Source organism: Plecotus auritus (assembly GCF_963455305.1).
Source record: "Plecotus auritus genome assembly, chromosome: 2".
NCBI classification, from domain to species: domain Eukaryota; kingdom Metazoa; phylum Chordata; class Mammalia; order Chiroptera; family Vespertilionidae; genus Plecotus; species Plecotus auritus.
The window spans coordinates 5,734,763-5,747,473 of record NC_137771.1 but is presented as its reverse complement, the minus strand read 5'-3'; the positions used below and the strand labels follow the sequence as shown (position 1 = coordinate 5,747,473).

Here is a 12,711-nt window from a genome sequence, read left to right as displayed (position 1 = left end):
ATCTTATTTCTGAAATCCACAGCTGATAACTAATACGTAATGATCATATATATATGTATGTGTGTACATTTGCGTATATGAGTGTGTACAGTGGAATCTTCTAAATCTTCTGTAGAATGTTTTTACAGCAAAATTACTTTTTGACTGAAAAGCAGGAAGTCTCACTGCCCATATTAACAGTGATTTGTCATGTGATTAATCCTGACACAGTTCACTTCAGGGACTGACCGCTGAGGCTTAGCCTCTGTCCCTTTCTCATACACATAAAGCGCTGGCTCCTCAGATTTCACATGGAATAGAATCCTTGTAACATGTGTTCATGAAACCTCCTCAAAGACCAGACATCTAAACTAACCTACTTCTCTAAGGCAGGGCCACATCCCAGGGTATCAGTGAGATCAGGATTAAAAAATAAATCTGACCAGAGCAGCTGCTGCTCAGGACACAAATAGCAACAGTTGCTAGGGTGCTTAGTTCTCTCTCTTGTTCTTGCTGGATTCCACTGGGTACGGCCACGCACTTACGTTCCAACCTCAAATACTGAGAGAGTATTACTAAGGCTCACACTGCACACAGTCATGTGACAGGAAGACATGGTTCTAAAGAACATCTTCCCCCACACAAATGGTAACTTAAAGAAGAAGTTTCTAAACAAAAGACATTACATATAATATTTAAGTAACAGCCAACATTCATGGAGCACTTCCCCCAAGCTGTAAGTACTTTCTATGTACTAATCTATTTAATCCCCCCAACCACTCAATAAGGTAGATGCTTAATTATCCCCATTTAATAGATAAACCATCACAAAGAGGTTTAAATAACTTACTCAAGGCTACAGAACAAGCTAGTGCCAATCCAGGATGCGAACTTAGAGAGTTTGGCTCCAGAGCCCACTCTGAGCCAAAATACTCATCATTTAAATGCTTATTCCCTACATGCAGCCATTGCCAGTAAGGTATCTTTAATGAATATGCGCACATATATGTATGAGTATGCACATATATTATGACTACCCCCTAAAAGTATACCACAGGCATTTAACACTCTTCTTACCCATTTAAAACTAGGAACTTAATGTTTATAGTTCCTAAAACATGAAAGACCACATACAAACTCTACCAGGCGAAAAGGAAGTTAGTGTCATGCTGCATGAACCACATTCCAGGTTTCAGTGGCTCAGCAATAAGGACAATGACGAGATGAGACCTAGGATATGACTTCTGTAGTCTTCACCATTAAAAAAGCATGGTTAAAACAAACACTTCTAACCTTTAGAAAATCTGCTATTATAAATCTTTTAAGCATGTTTCATTAAGTCTTTTGTTTGTTTTTGTTAATCCTCACCGGAGGATATTTTTTCCATTGATTTTTTAGGGAGAGTGGAAGACAGAGGGAAAGACAAAGAGAAACATGGATGTGAGAGAAACACATTGATTGGCTGCTTCCCGCACGCGCCCAACCAGGGCCCAGGCCAGGGAGGAGCCTGAAACCAAGGTATGTGCCCTTGACCGGAATCGAACCCGGGATCCTTTAGTCCACAGGCCAATGCTCTATCCACTGAGCCAAACCTGCTAGGACTCATTAAGTCTTTTCATTGGTACCAATTCTGCCAAGAACAACTTAAGAAAGATCTAGTTTTCAGATCCTACCCCTCTGTTTTCCTTTTCCTAGTAAAGAAGAAAAACTATACCAGTGAGTAATTTCCTTCATACACACAAAATCCTTTTCCTCCATATTCACTCCTCCCAGATGGTTGAAACTTCTGAAACTAATAAATGTTCCTAGCTTCCAGCTTTGACACCAAGCTGCTTTTTAAACAAAACCCTTTTTAAAAACATAAGTAAATCAAAGTATAATTTTAAAGTTATTTACATAATAGTTATGTCAGCCCGGCTGGTGTGGCTCAGCGGCTGAGCGTCGACCTATGAACCAGGAGGTCACGGTTCGATTCCCAATCAAGGCACATGCCCAGGTTGCGTGCTTGATCCCCAGTGTGGGGTTTGCAGGAGGCAGCCAATCAATGCTTCTCTCTCATCACTGATATGTCTATCTCTCCCTTCTAACTTCCTCTCCAATTAATAAAAATATATTTTTTAAAAAACAAGATTAAATTTACCCAAATATTAATTTTTTTTAAATTCCTAAAAAATATTCTTTAAGACACCTCAGAACAATGCAAAATTTAATATTGTTGTTACCTGTTTTAAGGGGAAAGTGTAAGCAGAAAGCCTTTGAAGGTATGGGTAATTTCTATGTTAGGCTGGGTAGTAGTTATAGGGTTGTTTCATAGTATTCTTTATATTTATATATTCACTAGAGGCCCGGTGCACGAAATTTGTGCACGGGGGAGGGGGGGTCCCCTCAGTCCAGCCTGCACCCTCTCCAATCTGGGACCCCTTGCGGCAGTCGGACATCCCTCTCACAATCCTGAACCGCTGCCTCCTAATCGCTCACCTGCCTGCATGCCTGCCTGGTCGCCCCTAACTGCCCCCCCCCCCGCCAGCCTGATTACCCCTCACTGCCTCTGTGTGATGGTCTGATCGCCCCTAACTGCCCCCCCTGCTGGCCTGGTCACCCCTAAATGCCCCCCGCTGCCTGCCAGGTCGCCCCCAACTGCCCCCTCCCTGCCGGCCTGGTCGCTTCTATCTGCCCCCCCGCCAGCCTGGTCACACCTTACTGCCTCCCCTGTTGGCCTGGTCGCCCCCAACTGCCCCCCCTACTGGCCTGGTCACCCTTCACGGCCCCCCCACCGGCCTGGTCGCCCCACCCAGCCTGCTGTTCAGTTGTTTGGTCGTCCCTCACTAACCCCCCTGCTGGCCTGATCGTAGGCAGCCATCTTGTGAGCTGCATAATACCGTTTTATTATATAGGATTGTACTGTCTTTAATATTTCCTGATAAAAGATTAAGAAACCCCAGAACTCTGCAAATGAAAAAAACTTATAAAAATATTAATGACAGCCCTGACTGGTTTGGCTCAGTGGATAGAGCGTCAGCCTGCGGACTGAAGGGTCCCAGGTTCGATTCCAGTCAAGGGCATGTACCTTGGTTGCGGGCACATCCCCAGTAGGAGGTGTGCAAGAGGCAGCTGATCGATGTTTCTCTCCCATCGATGTTTCTAACTCTCTATCCCTCTCCCTTTCTCTCTGTAAAAAATCAATAAAATATTTTTAAAAAATTAATGACAGCACTTGAACTCATCATAAGTCCACTATTACTTCCACGGACAATGAATCAATGTTTTCAAATGTGCCAAAGGATTTTTCTTTTTTAGAATATGTTTTTATTGATTTTAGAGAGAGAGGAAGGAAAGGGATATATAGAGAGAAATATCAATGATGAGAGAATAATTGATCAGGTGCCTCTGCACACCCCCTACTGGGGATCGAGCCTGAAAAACCTGGGGACTCAACCACTGAGCTCACCGGCAGGGCCCAACGGACTTTTCTTTCTGAATTAGTAACAGTTGAGATCTAACCCACTTCCTTTAACACAACTAAGAAATAGGATATTTCCAACCACTAATAAAAAGAGAGGGGGAAATGGCAGGGAAGGTGGGGGGTTAGAAATCAACCAAAGGACTTGTATGAATACATATTAGCATAACCCATGGACACAGACACTGGGGCAGGGGGGCTTGCCCTCGGGGTGGGAATGGCTGGGGGGGGATCAATGGGGAAAAAAGAGACATATGTAAAACTTTAGACACTAAAAAGAGAGAGAGAGAGGAAAGGGGAGACAGTACATTTAATCAGAAAGGTTATAGGTTTTGAACTCAAAGGACCAGCATCAGTACCTATATATCGGTATCTTTAATATTCTACACATACAAAAAACAATAAAAATATATTTAGATTTTTTTGGTGTGATCTTGGGTATTGTTTCACTTTTGTGTCCTCTTAAAAACTGAGATAATTCACGGGATTAAATATGTAAAGCACTACACAAACGTTAATTTCCAATAAGAGGTATTCTACCTTGTTTTTTTTTTTTTTTCAAATGAGTTCAAATGCATTTTATTTTTAGACGACCTACATGACAGATTATTCTTTTTTTTTTTAATTCCATCATATCTTTCTTTCTTACTTTCTTTCTTTTTTTACTTCTCTATTGATTTCAGAGAGAAAGGAAGAGGGAGAGAGAGATAGAAACATCAATGATGAGAGAGAATCATTGATCGGCTACCTCCTGTACGCCCCCCTCTGGGGATCAAGCCCGCAACCTGGGCATGTGCCCTTGGCCAAAATCGAATCCGGAACCCCTCAGTCCGCAGGCCAACGCTCCATCCACTAAGTCAAATCGGCCAGGGCATGACACGTTATTCTAAAAACAATGCCTCTGCTCCAAATATATCAAGGTCAAAATAAACAAAGAGCTCAAGATAACATCAGTCCCATTGTCCTAGTCCTCATGTGTAGATGGAAAGCAGTAGCCAGGTGCTCGCTTTGGCAGCACATAACTAAGATTGGAATGATACAGAGAAGATTAGCATGTCCCCTGCACACAGATGACACGCAACTTCATGAAGCGTTTCATAGTTTTTAAAAAAGAAAAGAAAAACAGCAGCCAGTTACGATGACAGGTGATAGATCCAAATTGCCAAATTTGTTAACATTTTTCCATTTCTAAGCCATCCTTAAAGAAAACAACCATGCCATCTGTTTTCACCAATAAAGAACTGGGAGGTTTTGAAATTAGCATGGATGTGGTTGATATGTTCTGCAGCCCATCATAAAAGGATTTACTCTTTCATAAAAGGTTTTACTCTTTCTGGTCTCTGTTCTTCAAGTTTCCCTTGGACTGATTTCATGTCATCGTTGACATACTTCTTGTGGGCTTCTTTTGTGAAGCTGGCTTCCTGCACGTGATGGTTCATGAAACTATCAGCCAGTGATTACTGTGCTTTCAGTACCTTTGCCCTCAGCAGTCATCACGTTTGATAAAAACCTTCCACCCAGACCCCATCGAATGGTGTCTCGTTCTCCGAGGTTGCCCACTCTCACTTCTCAAGTCGTACTATCACTTTAAAAATTTTATTGCACTTTGTTAAATCCTCTGTAACACTCTTGAATCCTTTCTTGTTCTGTGACAAGAACCTGGATCGGGTTGAGGCCTCCCTTGACCTCCCTGGTGCCACCCAGCATCAAAATGACCACTTTTCCTGCAAGGCATAGACTTTTTGAGGACTGAGTCAGAACATAACTCTTACTTTAAGTGCTATATACTTCATATTGCTTTATTTCCTATAAAATCACCTTTTCAAGGTCCCTTTTAAACTCCTCTGCACCTGAAGCTTCTTCTCCAATCAAGATTTCTCTTATATTCCACACCTGGATTCACCTCCAAAAGCAACTTTTCACAGATGATCTTGGAGTCGTATTTGACTTTTTTCTCTAACCTTCCACCTCTTATCTATCCTGTCAGCTCCAATTTCCAATGTATCCAGAATCCCATGGCTTCTTACCATTACCATCATATCACCCTGGGCCAAGCCACCATCTCTCTCACCAGGATGACTGCAATACCTCCTGACTGGGTTCCCCGCCCCCGCCCCCGCCCCGAGCCCTGGAGGAGTCTAATCGCCACATTGCAGGCAGTAAGCTTTCTCAGACATCCTTGTCAAGGTTCTAGAGAAAACTTTTCAATGGCTTCCCATCATACATCAAATAAAACCCCAGGAGGCTTTATAATGGCTCCATCTCCCACTCCCTCTCTGACCTTCTCTCCAAAGATTCACCAGTCACTCCAAGTCCATTGGCCTTCTTATTAAAGACACAGTGTAATTATCACTCAGGGACTCTATTTACTGCTCTACCAGGAACGCTATTCTCCCAGGTAATGGCCCACTCCCTAACTTCATGCAGGTCTGAGAAGGGAGACTGCAGTAGCACTAGGAAATGATGTGTAACAGTGCATTACTCGCAGGCGTCCTCAAACTACGGCCCGCGGGCCACACGCGGCCCGCTGAGGACATTTATCCGGCCCGCCGGATGCCGCTGCCTGTTCTGCTTTAGCAGCCAACTCATCCCGGGCCCACAGTGCGCATAGGAATTTGTTCATAGTTTTTTTTTTTAACTATAGTCCGGCCCTCCAACAGTCTGAGGGACAGTGAACTGGCCCCCTGTTTAAAAAGTTTTAGGACCCCTGGCAGTGCTTCAGAGGAGACGTGCTGGACTGGAGGGTTAATGTCAGTTAGGGTCTATGGCAGTGGTCAGCAAACTCATTAGTCAACAGAGCCAAATATCAACAGTACAACGACTGAAATTTCTTTTGAAAGCCAAATTTTTTAAACCTAAACTATATAGGTAGGTACACTGTTATTAACTTAATTAGGGTACTCTAAGCTGGCCTTTGCTAAAAACTCAAGGGGCCAAAGAGCCGCATGTGGCTCTCGAGCCGCAGTTTGCCGACCACTGGTCTATGGTGTTTTACCCGTAGGGAAAAGAAAGCTATTAGAACTTTAAAAAAATCATGCACCCACTCAAAGTCAAATCTTCTCCTGTCACCATTTATTAGAATCCCCTACTCCTCCCACCCCCTGGGTGGTGGGCGCATGGTGCAATATACAAATACTGTAAAATAGAAACCCACACCTGAATCTATATGTTCACATTGACCAATGTCACCCCAATCAATTTAATAAATAAATATTAAAACAAACAAACAAACAAAAATACTACATTACAATGGCACCCAACTAGACAAGTCCTTTCCCTGGTCTTCTGCCTGGTCATCAACAGCCCCTGTGCCTTTGCTGTCTGTGCTTTTACTCAGTGTGCTCAGCTCTCCAAGTACCCCAAGTCTGAATCGGCTTCCATGCTAATAATCTTTCTAAAGAAACGGCGGTTGTAAAAAAATTCTCAAGATCCTATTTTAAGAAAGGAAAAGTTAAACAGCATTTTCATTCATGGGACACATTCACTGAGCACATTTATTAAGTATAAACTATGCACCAGGCACTGTGCTAGGAATATAAATGCAAGCAAAAGAGTTATTTCCATCCTTCTGGAGTAGCCAATGGAGGAGACAGACCTATAATCACACAAAATACAGAGTTAGGAGATAAAAGGTGAGAGCAGGGATGGTTATTTCAAATAAGAGTGGGCAGGCTGCCACCTCTGAGAAGGTGATATTTAAGCAGGGATCTGAATGACATCTGAGGAACAGGTATGACCACCAGTGTAATCAGAAGGGTAGACATTGACAAGGTGTGAAATCACATAGCTAGCCAGAGGCCAAATTCCTGGTGGCCAGTGTGAGGGTTGTGTGTGTGTTTTTTTAATTCTAAAAGTGATAGAAGCCAAGGAAGGATTTTAAGCAGAGGGGGTGACATAATCTAATTTACTTTTCCAAACTATGACTGGCTACTGCGCAGGAACAAGAGCAGGAAGAGAGAAACAGGAGGCTATTGCAGTATTGACTTAGATAAGAGTGAAAATGATAAAAAGTAACTGGATCCAAGATAGCTTGTGAAGGCAGAGATGACAGGACTTACTGATGAATTACAGTTGGCCTGTAAGAAAGAGAGGGAAGGCAAAAGGGACCCCAAACTAAAAGAATGAGTAAGAATGAAGGAAGAACCACTTTAGGTGGGTAGGGAGGAAAAATAAGTGTTTCTGCTGAAATACTTCTTAGGCTTTCAGAGTTAAGTTAGCAGCTGGGCAGACAAGCCTATAGTTCTACAGAGAGGTCCAGGCTAGAGAAATGGATTTGGTAGTCACCACCCTCAATGACATTTAAAGCCTTGAGCCTGGGTAAAATCACTTAGGGAGTCTGTCTTCTCTAGACAGAGAAGAGCTCAAAGAGACAAAGTCCTGGTTCACACAGGAAGGTGAGGAAGAACGGAGAACGGCTTGTGAGTAAGGAAGGCTATCAGGAGAGCATGGGTACTGAGAGCGAAGAGGCGGAAATGTTTCCAGGATGAAGTCACGCTGTATTAGCTGCTACTAATACAATGCTTATTACCATAACCACCCTCTGGATTCCCTAAGGGAAGGAGTCTTTATTCGGGCTACATCCCGACTTCCCCAAAAACTCGCTCTGCTTACCCTCACCTCTGGGCCTTGGCTCCCCAACACTATTCAGACCTTGTCTAGTTTCAATGCTGTTTTCTTAAGTTTCCCTTCATATATCAGAAAGGCAGCCTCAAAACTGACGATCTTATTGTATCTTTCCCCAAGTCCAAAGGGAAGATGATCCCACCTTTATCCCCTCCCTACATCTTACACAGCTTTCCCTTTTCATCTTCAAATGTTTTATTCCTCATGCTGTGACTGTCATTTCCTTTGGAGAGCTGAAGAGTGAAGACCAGGACAGCATCTTCCATGGAAAGGCTTACTTGCAGACCCTTAGCCAAGAAAAATGGAAATGCCTTTAAAAGGACTACCATAAATGTTCCATAGGTTTGCATTTACTGATGAACCAAGGACCATCTTCTCTTTTGTGGAGTCCCTTCAAGTCAAAATTAGCCTTACAAAATTCATTAAGTCCCTTAATTTTACCCTTTTTTCCTTGCCTTCTTTCCTGCTTTGTTACTTCAGCATACAGATGCAGAAATAATGTTTTAATTACTAACCACTAAAAAACAAGGCAGTCAAAACAAAATTTGTACTTAAAAGCCATTTATTCTCCAGAATAATTTTGTTTATCTAAATCTCAGAGTCTCTATGTAGCAATTATACTGTTGTTGGCAAACTACTAAAGAATTTGCCTACAACTACAATTAACATATCAGTGTGGTAACACTGTAACTTTATATTAACTTTTCTATCACAGCATGTGTGGTGTTTGTTAAAAATCCCAGTGACATCTTCAGCAAACTTTCTCTTCCAAAATCTTCCCGTAGCCAAAATTAAGAAAAATGGCACACAATAGAAGTATTTTGTACACCATTTATATTCCAAAATCATAAAACCAAAACCCATAAGCAGCCCCCTCCCTACTCAGAATAATGTATTTCCAGAAATATAATAAAGTGGTAAAGCATATTGCCATAAGGAAGATTTGAGCAAAAGACCTATAATTATTTACAATAACAAACTTAGATTCCAAATCTTATAATCAGGATAAATATACTCTATGTTCCTGATATACTCAAATCCCTTCGTATTAAAAATAAACATACAATAGGAAGAAAAACTACCAGCTCTATTAGTGTCACAATTTTATTAACTGGGTATAAAATAAACATGCTAACTATAATAAATATTAAACAAACTCTCAGTTAACAATCATTCTACTCTTCCTTAGCAAATGTTTGTTAATTTTTATTTATGATGAGAGAGAGAGAGAGAGAGAGAGAGAGAGAGAGAAATAAACATTTGTTGTTCCACTTATTTAGGCATTCATTGGTTAATTATTGTATGTGTTCTGACCAAGGAATGAACCTGACACCTTGGCATATTGCAGGGGTGCGGAACCTTTTTTCTGCCAAGGGCCATTTGGATATTCATAACATCACTCGTGGGCCATACAAAATTATCAACTTAAACATTAGCCTGCTATATTTGGTCAAACATTTAATTAACTCATCCCTAATGTCTTTGCAAGGCCAGACCAAATGATTTCGCTTGCCTTATGTGGCCCTCGAGCCAGTGGTTCCCAACCCCTGGGAGTATCGGGATGATGCTCTAACCAAATGAGCTACCCGACCAGGGACTAAGAAAATGTTGAATGATTTTGACGGGAGATCATTTGGAAGGCCTCAGCTAGCTTTCACTCAATCTAAATGGAACAAAGCTGTCTGAGCTAATATTAATATCCTTTTTATTCATAATTTCCCTACATCCGAAAGGACATTAAAATAAATTTTAATCTGCCTTAGCTGGTTTTGCTCAGTGGATAGAGCGTCGGCCTACAGACTGAAGGGTCCCGGGTTCAATTCCAGTCAAGAGTACATGCCTGGGTTGCAGGCTCGATCCCCAGTGTAGGGCAGGCAGGAGGCAGCCGATCAATGATTCTCTCTCATCATTGATGTTTCCATTTCTCTCACCCTCTCCCTTTCTCTCTGAAATCAATAAAAATATATTTTTAAAAAAACTTTTAAAAAAAGGAATAGTAAATTTTAATCTAACAGTTAAATTCAAGTTAGACACAGACATTCAGTATTTACACAGAATAGAAAAACAATATAAATATTTTGAGAGGCAATATGGCTCTGGAGCCACACAGCATTTTCTAGTTCTCCCAATTCCTAGATGTGCAATTCCAGGCATGTTAGCCAGCATCTATCCTCCTGCCTATGAATGGGGGAAATAGGAGTAAATATGGCCTGGGCCGTTGGGCTCAGTGGTTGAGTGTCCACCCATGAACCAGGAGATCCCGGTTCAATTCCTGGTCAGGGCACAAGCCCAGGTTGGGGGCTCAATCCTCAGTAGGGAGCATGCAAGAGGCAGCCAATCCATTATTCTCATCAATGATGTTTCTCTCTCTCTTTCCCTCTCCCTTCCTCTCTCTGAAATCAATAAAAACTTTTTTTCCCCCAAAAAGTAAGTATCTGCACAGGACTATTGTGAAGATTAAATGAGTTACAATCTGTAAGTGCCTAGTTGTGCCTGACGTGGTTCATTACTATTGTTAATTACTAATCAAGCTCCCCTCCCCCCACTAAAAGGCAATAGAGTACAAAAAAACCCCCACAAAAAACAACCAATAAAAGCTGCTTTTGTTTTTCCCTTCATCCATTTTTGCCTACTCAAGTTTATTCAGTTACGAAAGGAATTCTTAGGTATCAGACCAGAACAATGTCATAAGGAAACAGTAAATGTAGTTAAATCTTTTCCTCACTTAGGCGGCTTCTGCTAATTCTGGCCATACTGTTTTCTGTACTGCCAAAACAAAAAGGCTTTCCAGACATTCCTGCCTTTCCTGGCCCTATCCCTCAATTATTCAGATGTCTTCCCTCAATGCTTTCATTAACAGTCATCACACGGCTTTTATTATTTATCTCCAAGACTAAAAACTCTCTGAGAGGTTTGTGCCCTCCCAGCCTATCCTTGCTGAATAACAAAAACCTGATGTCCTATAAATGCTCTCAAAAACCTAATTTCATATTTCTACCAACTCTACTTATACATCAATCATCCACAAATAGAAATGTTTTCATAAAATAAGCACAATTCTTGATATACTACCAAAAATTAAGTCTATGAATACCCACACTTCGCTTACCATATGACCAAAGTAGTGGGCCCTTTGTAGTAGGTCTCACTAATGGCATTCCTAGCTCCAATTACAGCGCCTCACACCACACTGGGCAACTAACAAAAGCAATCAGCATAAGTTGGTGGCATGAACTTTTAAAAATGAACTCCAAAACACCTCTTGAGAATTGCAAATGTCATACACCTGAAAGCAATATAATGTTACTAGAGGCTCGATGCATGAAAATTCATGCACTGGAGATGGGGGGGGGGGGGTCCCTCAACCTGGCCTGCCCCTCTCAGAGTCTGGGAGCCCTCAGGGGCAGGAGGTGACCCAGCAATCAGGGGAAGGCGACGCCCCCATCACAACTCTGCTGCTGCCACTGCCGGCAGCACAAGCCTCGGCTGGCCCTGGTTACCTGAGCCTCAGACAGCCCTGGGCAGCTGGGCAGCCGCCATCCGAGGCTTACCTGCGCCTCGGGCCAGCCCTGGGCGGCTGGGGAGCTGAGGGGACTGGACGCCTCCATCTTGTGGCTGTGGGCGCCGCCATCTTTGAGGGCATAACGGTCAATTAGCATATTCCCTCTTTATTAGATAGGATAGCAACTGTCTCTATATACTGTAAACATGCCTAAGCAACCATTACAACCAAACGACCGGAACGGACGACCAGCCGGTAGCTATGATGTGCACTGACTCAGACCTTGCTGTTGGGGTCCTGACAGCCCGAATCTGGTTCACCCGCACCCCGGACCCAGGCAGGAGGGAGGAGGGAGCATAATTCCTCGTGGAATCGGCTGTGCCTTAGCTTGCTGCTGGGGCCAACCTCCTGTGGTCCCTCCCCCTGGCAGGCCAGCTGCCGCAATCGGCCCCGATCGCCGGCGAGGCCGAGGGACCTCACCCATGCACGAATCCATGCACCGGGCCTCTAGTATTTCAATAAAAAATGAATTAGCCTGGCCAGCATGGCTCAGTGGTTGAGCATCAACCTATAAACCAGGAGGTCGCTGTTCAATTCCCGGTCTGAGCATATGCCCGAGTTGCAGGCTTGATCCCCAGTGTAGGGCATGCAGGAGGCAGCCAATCAATGATTCTCTTTCATCATTGATGATTTTCTCTCTCCCTCTCCCTTCCTCTCTGAAATCAACAAAAATTTATTAAAAACAAAATAAATGGGACATGGCTACTTTCTCCTATGGAAAAAACAACAACAAATGCACAGATAAAGGCCACAGTTCGGATTTTAATTAAGGCAACCTCAAAAGTCTAGAACAATAAGATGCAAAGCAGCAAAGAGGGACTAGGCTTCCTACATTTTACCCAGTCTTTTCTCTTTGCTGTTTTAGGATCTAGATGTGAAAACAACTTATTTAGATTATTGAATAAGTTTAAATTATACCCTGTAATAAAAAGCAGGTGCAAACATACAATATCAAAGGCCTCCTCCAATTTAGTGATAGCTTCTATTGTTCCTGCCTTTAAAATATATATATTCTCACTGAATGTCACAATTTGGGTACCAAAACTAACCAAAAAGAAAAAAAAATTAACAAGTATTTTTCAAACAC

General features: G+C 42.5%; 1 protein-coding gene across 11 annotated transcripts in view; it reads right to left on the bottom strand.

The window, feature by feature from the left end:
* KIF1B (kinesin family member 1B) overlaps positions 1 to 12,711 on the bottom strand; it is a 138,735-nt gene that overhangs the window by 101,938 nt on the left and 24,086 nt on the right. The window lies entirely within an intron of this gene.